Below are 13850 nucleotides of genomic sequence, written 5' to 3' on the forward strand. Positions count from 1 at the left end.
GATTTAATAACAATTCTTCATGCTATATATATATGCCTTGTGTATGCTAAAGTGAAAATTTCTCTGGACTGTGTCCTTCATTAATTGTCTGTGTCCTGTTATAAGATCTACTCCTAAAACACCAGCCCCCACCTTTTTCCTTAAAAGTTCATCTGGGCAATACAGTGCCACAGAATGAGCAATTTCCCTCCCACCTTTCTAAAACAATGGGCGTTACTCATTCTAAATTTCTAAGGGTAGGCCTAAGAGTACTAAGTATAAAAACATTTTAAACATATCCAATCCTTTTTACCTTAAAACAAATACTACATATCAGTAAATATACAAATTATTTCTTAATCTCCTAATCAAGAAACATTGTAATATAAAAGACTTATATTTTTAGCTAACACAATGACACTTTTTATCATGAATTAACTTCCTTTCTCAACTAGAAATGTGTAGAGAGACCATTCTTTTCATAACATCTGCAACCAATTTGAATTCACGAGGTAACACAAACGCCATTTTCCTTTCTATTTTAAACTCAAAAGGAGAATACTTTCTTACACCCATTAAATTAAATGGAACAACATCAACCCAAGTATTTCCTCTGTCCAACAAATTTTTTTTCAATCCTAGATTTAATTGTCCGATTCATCCTCTCAACAATACCTGCAGACTGTGGATGATATGATACATGAAATCTCTGTTCTACTCCCAAGATTTTACACATCCTCTGTCACTACTGAGGTGTGCTGGTATACCCCAAACTGGAAAAACATCCCAACAATAATTAAAGCATCTTCATTAGTGAATCCCACCTGTAGGTGTTGTGGTATATGAAACACAAACTTATGGTCTAATGACCCAAAATAATAATTTTGTGACACCCGATGAAGAAGAAAAAAGCGACATGTCCTTTTTGTTCCTCTGAAATTGAAGGAATCTGTGTGTCTATTTTCTTCACAACATTAATTGAGACCATTTCAGGATGAACTACTAATTCTCCATACAAATCTGTTTTCTTAGATAATTGAATGTGTCTGTAGTTCTACAGCCTACAGCTAACTCTCTGTTGTGTTGCCTTTACTCTGATTGGCTCTAGGAGTCCAAGCAGGAGGAGAGCAAAGGAATGACTCTGTGTCAGGCCTCTGTCTTCTGTCCGCTGACACCACAGGCCCAACTTTAAACACTATACAAGTCAACAGGTAATAACTTAACTTCTTAGATAAACTGTCTTACACACCCAATGCACATGCAGAGCCCTGAATATGTGTGTGCGGATCCGTATGGCACTGGTAGCTTTAGTCCTTTTGAAGAAAAGATAAGATTTGGTGTCTTCAGCTAGCCACTTTCGTTGGTGCACTTAAACTCCTGTAGCGGGCCCAAACAACACAACTGGCCCTGCTCATCAAGTGAAATGGGCAGGATCCTCCTCAGCAAGGTGAGGGGACAATGAGGTCTGTCCCAGAAATGGATAACCTTATCACTTATTCCTGTGGTACTAAAAGTGTCAGCAAGATGACTACCAGAAACAATGTCTGTATATAGTGTTCATACTCCTTCTATGGTGCAGTGTCTCTGTTTCCTGCAGATGGGAAAAATGCCCTTTTGCCAAATCCTGTGATCAAGGCACAAACGAACATCCTAGAACAGCAGGCTTTCTTGGTGACCCGACTAGTCACCTCACACTGGAGCGCTTCACCGTCGGTGCAGGTGCGCCTCGATATGCACCTGGAATCCCCTTCTCTCAGGCTGGATGACCCGACTGGCAGTGGAGGCCTGAAATGCGCGGGGAGTTCATCTGAGAGACCTCATCGTGACTGACTTTCCCTCAGGACACAAAATGGAGTCCACAGCTCCTTTTTGTGCGGAGCATCCAGGGCTTTGTAGTTTCTTCCTGCATACCAGTCTATGGGGCCATTTTGTTAGGGAACTGCATGTCCCAGAATCCATTGCAGCTCATCCTGCAGTTCAGTACAGTCTCTCTGGCTGCTGTAACTGTGCGTTTTAATTGACTTTCTGTCAATAGGGGGAACAAGAGAGGCTACAGAATGAACAATTGTGTGTGTGTGTCAGCTCACATTAACTTAGACTCAGTCAGTGAAACAGGGAGAGGGGGTGGGGTTGGGGTTGAAAAAGTCCATGCAGACACTAACAGGTGCTTTCTCCCTAACTCAATCTGGAAAGCCTGTGTACATTGCCCTGGGCAACTTGGTGGGGTCGTGGGCATTGTGAGCATCCGCATCTGATACATGTGTTTATAGTAAAGCTTCTAGACATGTACTGTCCGGATACCAACATGTGGGACCTAATTAAAGCAGCATATAACTGTATCTGAGCACCACAAAATGATAACTCTGTTTTAATAATCAAAGCAAACTGAGCTCTGCATCCCTGTTTCCATGCTTTATTTTGTTGAGAAATCACTTTAAAAAACACCCCTCTAGCAGTTCTAGCTTCAACCATCTTCAGCAAGGGCAGAGGAGTCTTGTAGCTTTTACTTCCTGGAATCCATCTCCCCCTAGCTTGCAGGCAGGAGGATATGCTTAGCTGAGAGAGACCCTCCTCCCTTCACACCACATGTAGTCCAGTGCGTTTATTTTTTTATTTTATTTTTCTGTTAAAAACACATGGAAAGTAGGTTATCTGGTTTCCAATGGCATAGTTTACACCAGTGCAGTCAGTTCCAAAAAAAGTAAGTAGAACATGCTGCATTTTCCCTGCACTGTAGTGTACCGGAACGTGGTAAAACGCACCAGGATGCACTGAAACGCATCAAAGACAAAGTGGAAAAAAGTACCTGGAATGCATTTGGAAATGCATTAACACACATGCAGAAACACATCTGGAACAGATCTGGAGTGTTTTTTATTTTATTTTTTATTTTTTTTGGTGTGTGAACCAGCCCTCAAGCAAGTAAATATAATATACCTTCCTCTCTACAGCATTTACTAATGTCAGCATAAGGAATAGGGATGGCCGAACGGTTTGGGCCGTTTCGCAGAGAATTTTGGCTGTTCGCCGTCCGCCCGATCGGCGGACTATTGCCACCATTCGCCCGGCGGACTTCCGTGTTTACTGTGTAAAAGAACTTTGACCTATGATGACACATCCATCATGGGGTACAGGACAGCCAATTGAGACATTACAGCACATGGACACTTGGACATTCCCCCTAACTTATAAATAGACCCGATCCGGCGGCCATTTTACATTCTTTCTTCTGTCACTATAGGGAGAGGTTGCTGTGTGGAGCAGGGAGAGACTGCAGTGACCCAAATCGCTAGCTATTTGGTCCACAAAAGTTCTTTTCAGGACTGGTATAGGTGTTAGGTGTAGTTCAGGATATAGGTTTAAGGCACTGCTGTGCTACTGATTGTTGCAGCAGCCTGTCTTTTGTCAGTGTAGAGAGAGGGACAGGACGCTGTGTGCTGCAGGGACAGTCAGTTTTAGTCATTAGCTGTTACTATTAGGTCCACAAAAGTGCTATTCAAGTTATTGTTCCAGCAGCCTGTGTTTTGTCAGTTTAAATAGGGACAGGCAGGAAGCTGTGTGTGAGGCAGTGAGGGACAGTCAGTTTAATCAGTAGCTGTTACTATTAGGTCCACAAAGGTTCTTTTCAGGACTGGTATGGTAATAGGCTTGTACACGTATAATATTCTTTCTTCCAAATATAGAAAGAATATTATACTTGACTGCTGCCCTTCTGCTGCAGTAGTCCTTTATCAGTATAAGGACTGAGGTACAGTCTTCTAATCATTCACAACCTACTAGTTCCACAAAGGTCCTTATAAGGACTGGTAAGGTATAGGGTACTACAGTACATAGGGTTGAGTGAGGTACAGTCTGCTATTCCTTAAGGACTGGTATAGGTCCACAATATATAGGGTTGAGGTGCACTACTGCTGACTGCTGCCCTTCTGCTGCAGCAGTCCTTTATCAGTATAGGGACTGAGGTACAGTCTGCTAATCATTCACAACCTACTAGTTCCACAAAGGTCCTTATAAGGACTGGTAAGGTATAGGGTACTACAGTACATAGGGTTGAGTGAGGTACAGTCTGCTATTCCTTAAGGACTGGTATAGGCCACCAATATATAGGGTTGAGGTGCACTACTGCTGACTGCTGCCCTTCTGCTGCAGCAGTCCTTTATCAGTATAGGGACTGAGGTACAGTCTGCTAATCATTCACAACCTACTAGTTCCACAAAGGTCCTTATAATGACTGGTAAGGTATAGGGTACTACAGTACATAGGGTTGAGTGAGGTACAGTCTGCTCTTCCTTAAGGACTGGTATAGGTCCACAATATATAGGGTTGAGGTGCACTACTGCTGACTGCTGCCCTTCTGCTGCAGCAGTCCTTTATCAGTATAGGGACTGAGGTACAGTCTGCTAATCATTCACAACCTACTAGTTCCACAAAGGTCCTTATAAGGACTGGTAAGGTATAGGGTACTACAGTACATAGGGTTGAGTGAGGTACAGTCTGCTATTCCTTAAGGACTGGTATAGGTCCACACTATATAGGGTTGAGGTGCATTACTGCTGACTGCTGCCCTATACTGCAGCGGTCCTTTATCAGTATAGGGACTGAGAGTTTTGTCACAGGGTCATTTAAAAAAGGACAGGCAGAGGAAGAGGCAGACCCTTCCGCAGGGGTGGTAGGGGTAGGGCAGGAGCAACAGCCTTGAGCCAAAGTGGGAAGTTGCAGAAGGTGCGTTCAATTACTTTAAAGGACGCATCAGACTTGGTTGAGTGGCTCACTCAGCCTTACTCTTCTGCACCCTCCTCATCCTCTCGATCTGCACCCTCTTCTTCACTCTCTGCTATGTGCACCCCCAAAGACACTACCACCAACAACACCACAACCACCACCACCACATACCTTCCGCTTGAGTCACAGGAATTATTTTCTGATCCATATCAAGACATTTCTGATGCACAGCCACTCTTGGTATTGGATCAGGAAGAGGAGGTAGCAACAACCGCCACTCAGCAGTCTGACGACAGTACCCAGATCAACCCAAGGAGGAGGTTGGTCCCGGTGTTGCTGCCTACTCCGAGATCTCTACTTATAGCGGTGGGGAAGGTGACGTCGATGATGACGTGTCTAGTGATGTCACGTGGGTGCCCACAAGAGAGGAAGAGAAGGGGAGTTCAGAGGGATATATGGACCAGCAGATAGGGAGGAGAAGCAGGAATAACTTACATTGCACAGGAGGGACAAAGCAGACTGCTAATGTATCAGGAGCGAGTCATCGACCATGTACGGTCACATCTGGCACCCCCAGGATGCCGGCACATGGCTCCGCAGTGTGGGCTTTTTTTAATGTGTCCGCTGCTGACAATAGCGTTGCCATCTGTAATCTTTGCAGTCAACGCATTAGTCGCGGTAAGCCCAACACTCACCTAGGGACGACCTCCTTAAGAAGGCACATGAGCAGCCATCACCGAGCCCAGTGGGAGCAACGGAACACACAAAGCCACACTCCAGGCTCTCACCATCCAGCCTCGTCTTCTACTTCTCCTTCTCCTCTCTCCTCACAATTGTCCTCCACTCCACCTTCCATCACGCCAAGCTCACGTTTTTCTGCAAAAAGGCAGGCTTCCGTGGGCCTAATGTTCGAGCGTAAAAAAATGATGATGCCGGATAAGGAAGGTCCCAGGAAGGAAGTATTTCTCGGAGAAGGGCATCCCAGAGCTATATGGCCATGTTCAGCGGCAAGTGAATGTATCTCTGGCACACAGTGTCGGTGCCAAGATACATCTGACCACAGACACGTGGTCTAGCAAACACGGGCAGGGAAGGTATATCACTTTTACTGCCCACTGGGTGAACCTTCTGACGGCCGTCAAGCATGTAACCCGTGGCACCCGTGTAGATTTGGTTTTACCGCCACGGATTGCATGCAGGCCTGGCTCTTCTTCTCCTCCTCCTCCTACTCCATCCTCCTCCCTCTCCTCCTCGGCTGACTCCTCCTTTTCCGCTGCTAGCGTCTCTTCCGCTGCGCCGCCCAAGCTCCCCAGAACCTATTCGACATGCCAGGTGAGACGTTGCCATGCCGTGCTGCATCTGTTGTGCCTGGAAGCCAAGAGCCACACTGGCCCGGCACTCCTTTCAGCTTTGCGTTCACAGGCAGATCAGTGGCTAACACCGCTCAATTCGACAGTTGGTAAAGTGGTGTGTGACAACGGTGCCAATCTGCTTAGCACATTGAAACAGGGCAAAATTCCACACGTGCCATGCATGGCACACGTCTTAAACTTGGTTGTGCAGCGATTCATTGTCAAATACCCTGGGGTCCAGGGTATCTTGCGGCAGGCAAGGAAAATCTCAGCCCATTTCAGAAGATCTTACACGGCCATGGCTCGCCTTGCTGACATTCAGCAGCGACACAATCTGCCGGTCAGACGTCTTATTTGCGATTGCCCGACGCGATGGAACTCAACCTTCTATATGCTTGATAGGCTGCTCCAGCAGAAACGTGCAGTTAACGTCTACCTGTATGAACTCTGCGGCAGAACAGGTTCTGGGGAGCTGGGTTTTTTTTTACCACGCCAGTGGCTGCTCATGCGCGACGCATGCAGACTTCTGCGGCCATTTGAGGAGATCACCAAACTGGTCAGTCGCAGCCATGGTGCCATCAGTGACATGGTACCTTATGCCTTCTTTATGGAGCGTGCATTGCGTCGTGTCATTGATCAAGCTGTGGAGGAGCAGGAGCGGGAAGATGAGGAAGTCGCAATGCTGGATGAATTCCCAGGGGGGGGGCTACTCTATCTGAGACAAGTCAACAACAGGAGTCTGAAGAGGAGTCAGAGGAGGATGGTGCCGGGGCGGATGAGCAGGAGAATGAAGAGCATGCTTTAAACCTTTCTGGGATCCTTGTTGTTGTACGTGGATGGGGAGAGGAGAATGAAGAGGACGACATTATCCTGGATGATGAGCAGAAGCCAGGCCACCACACCGCTTCCAGTTTAGTGCAAATGGGGGCCTTCATGCTCCAGTGTTTTAATAGGGACCCCCGTATAAAAAGCATAAGGGTCAAGGACCAGTACTGGGTGGAAAAGTACTTAGACCCCCGGTACAAACACAAAATGGCGGAAATGTTACCGCCGTCACAGAGGGCTGTCAGAATGCAGCACTTCCAGGCCTTGCTTTGAGAAATGCTGCATTCTGCTTTTGCGTGCGCTGGCAGAGGAGAAATTCCCACTCCCAGAGAAGGAGTTGCGGGTACCAATCCAACAGCGCCTGCAAGAAGAGGCCGGTTTGTTGGTGACTTCGGATATGAGGTCATTCTTTCAGCCGACCCATCGACAGGTGTCATCCGGATCCAGCATCAGGGAACGCCTAGACCGTCAGGTGTCCGACTACATCGGGTTAACGGCCGATGTGTACGCTCTGAGGAGTGATGAACCCCTGGACTACTGGGTGGACAGGCTTGACCTCTGGCCAGAGCTTGCCCAATTTGCAGTTGAACTGTTGGCTTGCCCCTCGTCCAGTGTCCTGTCCGAAAGGACGTTCAGCGCAGCAGGGGGGATTGTGACCGATAAGCGTACTCGCCTAGCTCACGACAGTGTTAACTACCTCACATTTCTAAAAATGAATGAGGCATGGATCTCGGAGGAATTCAACACATGTGACCAGTAGACCATGTATATGTCTAGAAACAATTTTTTTAATCGAGCACACAGACCTTCTTTCTTCATTTGGCTCACTTCATTGTCCAAAAAAAACACACCGTACTATATGCCCGTACCCTCCTGTTTGAAGAGGCTGAGCGGTGTCATATTTCTACTGGGGCTGCTTATTATGAGGGGCTCCCACCATCCCTGTGCTGTGCTGACTTCCTCCTGGGGCTGTACCTCTGCTGTGCATATTATGAGGGGCTCCCACCATCCCTGTGCTATGCTCATTATGAGGGGCTCCCACCATCCCTGTGCTGTGCTGACTTCCTCCTGGGGCTGTACCTCTGCTGTGCATATTATGAGGGGCTCCCACCATCCCTGTGCTATGCTGACTTCCTCCTGGGGCTGCTTACGGTGCAGGTGTCAGTGCTGTATTTTACGGTGCTGGTGTCAGTGCTGTACATCACGGTGCGGGTGTGAGTGCTTTATGTCACGCTGCTGATGTCAGTGCTCTCTATCACGGTGCTGGTGTCAGATCACTCTATCACGGTGCAGGTGTCATTGCTGTATGTCACACTGCTGATGTCAGTGCTGTATATCACGGTGCTGGTGTCAATGCTGTATATCACGGTGCTGGTGTCAGTGCTGTATATCACGGTGCTGGTGTCAGTGCTTTATGTCACGCTGCTGATGTCAGTGCTCTCTATCACGGTGCTGGTGTCAGATCACTCTATCACGGTGCAGGTGTCATTGCTGTATGTCACGCTGCTGATGTCAGTGCTGTATATCACGGTGCTGGTGTGAGTGCTTTATGTCACGCTGCTGATGTCGGTGCTCTCTATCACAGTGCTGGTGTCAGATCACTCTATCATGGTGCAGGTGTCATTGCTGTATGTCACACTGCTGATGTCAGTGCTGTATATCACGGTGCTGGTGTCAGTGCTGTATATCACGGTGCTGGTGTCAGTGCTGTATGTCACGGTGCTGGTGTCAGTGCTGTATATCACGGTGCTGGTGTGAGTGCTTTATGTCACGCTGCTGATGTCAGTGCTCTCTAGCACTGTGCTGGTGTCAGATCACTCTATCACGGGGCAGGTGTCATTGCTGTATGTCACGCTGCTGATGTCAGTGCTGTATATCACGGTGCTGGTGTTAGTGCTTTATGTCACGCTGCTGATGTCAGTGCTCTCTATCACGGTGCTGGTGTCAGATCACTCTATCATGGTGCAGGTGTCATTGCTGTATGTCACGCTGCTGATGTCAGTGCTGTATATCACGGTGCTGGTGTCAGTGCTGTATATTACGGTGCTGGTGTCAGTGCTGTATGTCACGGGGCTGGTGTCAGTGCTGTATATCACGGTGCTGGTGTGAGTGCTTTGTCAGTGCTCTCTATCACGGTGCTGGTGTCAGATCACGCTATCACGGTGCAGGTGTCATTGCTGTATGTCACGCTGCTGATGTCAGTGCTGTATATCACAGTGCTGGTGTGAGTGCTTTATGTCACGCTGCTGATGTCAGTGCTCTCTATCAAGGTGCTGGTGTCAGATCACTCTATCACGGTGCAGGTGTCATTGCTGTATGTCACGCTGCTGATGTCAGTGCTCTATATCACGGTGCTGGTGTCAGATCACTCTATCACGGTGCAGGTGTCATTGCTGTGTGTCACGCTGCTGGTGATCATCTCCTGCACCCTCTTCTTTGCCTACCCTGACCTTCCCTCTCCTCCATTGCCTTCATGCGCTCCACAGTCCTGAATTGTCACAACAATTTCACATATAAAAAAAGAATACTTGTAGTTGTCGATCCCAGATTCACCTCATACGTGTGTTATGTCATTGGCCATGTGGTGGGACTATGTTTGCACAGCTAGCAATTATTTTGTGGCTGCAAATTTGACCTGTAGGTTTGTAAAGTTCGCCTACCATTGAAGTCAATGGGGCCCGCTGCGAATGTCACGGTTTGCGAACTATCGGCCGCGTTCATGGTCCGCGTTCACGAAACGTCCCGTCGGAAGTTCTTCCATCACTAATAAGGAATACAATGGCTAATTCTGATTGAGTTAGGCCGCGTACACACGGGCGGACTGTTCGCCCAACTTTGTCCGCTGAACAGTGTTTCAGCGGACAGTCCGCTCGTGTGTGGGCTTCAGCAGACAGTTTCAGCGGACAGTCTGACGAACAAAGTTTTTCGGAATTTCCGTAAAACTGTCCGCTGAAACTTGGTTTGAGCGGACAGTCCGCTCGTGTGTAGGCTTGTTCGTCAAACTAAGTTCCGCGCATGCTCAGAAAGGATTTACACGCCGAAGGTTGCATTGCAGTGTATAGGACGTCGTTTTTCTAGTCCCGTCGTACGTGCCGTTCACGTCATCGCGCACGGTTTCAGCGGACTGTTCGTTCATCGTGTGTGGTCAAGTCCGCTCATGCTAATTTTGAGCGGACTGTTTGTCAAACTGTTTGACGAACAAGGTTGGGCGAACAGTCCGCGCGTGTGTACGCGGCCTTAGTTTAATTTTGCTTTAAGAAAATTTCTTTCTGAAAGATCAACTGAAATATTAATTAAAAATACCAACGCAGACACTGACAGCATTAGGTTTTCAACCTTGTATACATGTTTTATTTCAATTGATCCCTTTAATCATGTGTATCTGGTTATAGTCACATTAAGTTGGTTCAATGTAAGAGCATATACGAATGTGTAAAATAAAATATACATGGATCGTGGCTCCTACAGCTACATTCAATCCATTTGGCCTTATTAAATATTTATACTTTAGTTGTCGTTCCAAGAAGTCTGATCCTTCCTTTTTTGTTTGCATCAATGAACCAAGCACATTATTTGGAGTCCATTTCTGAAAGCTAATGCAAAGGAACATTAAAGGGATTGTAAAGTCTCTCTCCAGGTTTTTCACCTTAATGCATACTATGCATTAAGGTGAAAAACCTTCTGTGCTGCAGCATCCCCCACCTCCTCTTCCTCCCCCTTCTTCTTTTTATTTTTTATTTTATTTTTTTTACTTACCTGAGCCCATCCGTTCCAGCGATGTAAACCAGTCTCTATCCTCATTGGTTATATTGATAGCAGCAGGAGCAATTGGCTTTCAATCAAATCCATTGACACAGGGGCCGTCTGTCTTGCTGTCTGTGTTTACGGATGCAGCAGCTGGACTCGGGAGTGCGCTTGCACAGGTGCCCCCATGGAAAGCGGCTCTCTGTGGGGGCACCCAGTGAAGGGGAGGAACCAGGGTCACCCCAGAAGAGGAGGAGCGGGGCTGCTCTGTGCAAAACCTTTGCACAGAGCAGGTAAATATAACATGTTTGTTATTAAAACAAAAAAGAAAAATGTAACCTTTTACAATCATTTAAGGGTGTTGTCTGTGGATACCAGGAAGGTTACAATATGCATTCTGCACCAGGAACACAAAACACGGACAATATTTAATGTCTGCACAAGTTGGGTTTACTCTTGCTTACCCTAAAAAAAAGTATGTCATTCGTGTTTCTTGAAAGGTCTGATGCATAGAATGTAAAGGAAACCTATAAAGAGAAATATGTGTAAAAAAAAAAAAATGCTTTCTAAAAATCTGGCTCCCATGCTACGCTCGTAACTTCAGTACTTTAGATGTTGAGCATGAACACGCATGTGGATCAAAACCTCTGACTTTACTTGGGTTTTCTGATTTGCATACTTGTTCTTGGTTCAATTATTTTTGGTAGTCTAGTAATGGCACCAACTGTATTTGTCTCAATATTGGTTTCCATTAAACTCATTTCACACGTGTGCGGTTTGTTTTGCGTTGTGCATTAAGGAAACCCAGACATTCATTTATTCAAGGCTGTTCATGTGCCACAACTGTCCTGAAATCTCGCCTACATAATTTTGAGGAACAATATGAATAGTTCAGGCAAATTCAACTGAGCTGGGTGCCAAGAGCTCTCTGACCCCCTCCCCCCCCCCCACACACAACTGTAATGTTTGCCACTAGACCTGGCTGAAATTTGCCCAATTTTTTTGCATCAAGTAGGACTGGATACATTTATGCCCTTTGAAGTAAATGAGATGTTGTGGGGAAACCTCTTTCCCCTTTGGCTCTCTGTATATTGGCTGCATTTCTAAATAGGTTCCTGAGACTCTCTTTTTATTCCTAAACTATACTTGTCTTGGTCTTTGAATTATACAGCATGAACCTCTGTACATATTTTCAGTTTAATTATTTAGGTTTTCAAATGCCAACCAGTTTTTTATGGTCCTGCTCTGGTGGCCCATCCAATTCTTCCTCGTGGGCGCCAGTGTGACTTTGTGGCTTTACTTACCAATAGGGAGATAAAGGGATCGGGCAAAAGTGCACTCATGCAAGGTCTGGTCTGTATTTGCATATACCCAAAGATTTGGTTTCCTGAAATCTTCTGGAAATAAACTTGGCATTAGTTCTTTCAAATTAATCTTTTGTCTTTTCACAGTAATGGGTTTTGCTTCTCATGAGACTGGGTGCCTGAATGGCCAGTTACCAGGTTTGAATGCTGTTGTATGTGTGAAGAGAATCCTTAAAGTCTAAAGCCGACCATAGGAGGTACAATTTTCTGTGTGCGAATCGCGAACGCGGCCGATAGTTCGCGAACCGGAACGTTCGCGGCGGGCCCCAATGACTTCAATGGGAGGCGAACTTCGCAAACCTATAGGTCAAATTTGCAGCCACAAAATAATTATTAGCTGTGCAAACATAGTCCCACCACATGGCCAATGACATAACACATGTATGAGGTGAATCTGGGATCGACAACTACAAGCATTCTTTTTTTATATGGGAAATTGTTGTGACAATTCAGGACTGTGGAGCGCATGAAGGCAATGGAGGAGAGGGAAGGTCAGGGACCAGGGTAGGCAAAGAAGAGGGTGCTGGAGATGATCACTAGCAGCGTGACATACAGCAATGACATCTGCACCGTGATAGAGTGATCTGACAGCTGCACCGTGGTAGAGAGCACTGACATCAGCAGCGTGACATACAGCAATGACACCTGCACCGTGATATACAGCATTGACAGCAGCACCGTGATAGAGAGCACTGACATCAGCAGCGTGACATTAAGCACTCACACCAGCACCGTGATATACAGCACTGACAGCAGCACCGTGATAGAGAGCACTGACATCAGCAGCGTGACATACAGCACTGACATCAGCACCGTGATATACAGCACTGACAGCAGCACCGTGATAGAGAGCACTGACCTCAGCACCGTGACATACAGCACTGACATCAGCACCGTGATATACAGCACTGACAGCAGCACCGTGATAGAGAGCACTGACATCAGCAGCGTGATATACAGCACTGAAACCTGCACCGTAAGCAGCCCCAGGAGGAAGTCAGCATAGCACAGGGATGGTGGGAGCCCTTCATAATAAGCAGCCCCAGGAAGATGTCAGCATAGCACAGGAATGGTGGGAGCCCCTCATAATAAGCAGCCCCAGGAGTAAGTCAGCACAGCACAGGGATGGTAGGAGCCCCTGATAATGAGCATAGCACAGGGATGGTGGGAGCACCTCAAAATATGCACAGCAGAGGTACAGCCCCAGGAGGAAGTCAGCACAGCACAGAGATGGTGGGAGCCCCTCATAATATGCACAGCAGAGGTAAAGCCCCAGGAGGATGTCAGCACAGCACAGGGATGGTGGGAGCCCCTCATAATAAGCAGCCCCAGTAGAAATATGACACCGCTCAACCTCATCAAAGAGGAGGGTACGGGCATATAGTACGGTGTGCTTTTTTTGGACAAGGAAGTGAGCCAAATGAAAAAAGAAGGTCTCTGTGCTCGATTAAAAAAATTGTTTCTAGACATATACATGGTCTACTGGTCACATGTGTTGAATTCCTCCGAGATCCATGCCTCATTCATTTTTAGAAATGTGAGGTAGTTAACACTGTCGTGAGCTAGGCGAGTACGCTTATCGGTCACGATCCCCCCTGCTGCGCTGAACGTCCTTTCGGACAGGACACTGGATGAGGGGCAAGCCAACAGTTTGATTGCAAATTGGGCAAGCTTTGGCCAGAGGTCAAGCCTGCCCACCCAGTAGTCCAGGGGTTCATCACTCCTCAGAGCGTCCACATCGGCCGTTAACCCGATGTAGTCGGACACCTGACGGTCTAGGCGTTCCCTGATGCTGGATCCGGATGACACCTGTCGATGGGTCGGCTGAAAGAATGACCTCATATCCGAAGTCACCAACACATCT

The sequence above is a fragment of the Lithobates pipiens genome, unplaced genomic scaffold (assembly GCF_037356315.1).
Source record: "Lithobates pipiens isolate NorthernLeopardFrog02 unplaced genomic scaffold, aLitPip1_a1.2 Scaffold_18, whole genome shotgun sequence".
Lineage (NCBI taxonomy): Eukaryota > Metazoa > Chordata > Amphibia > Anura > Ranidae > Lithobates > Lithobates pipiens.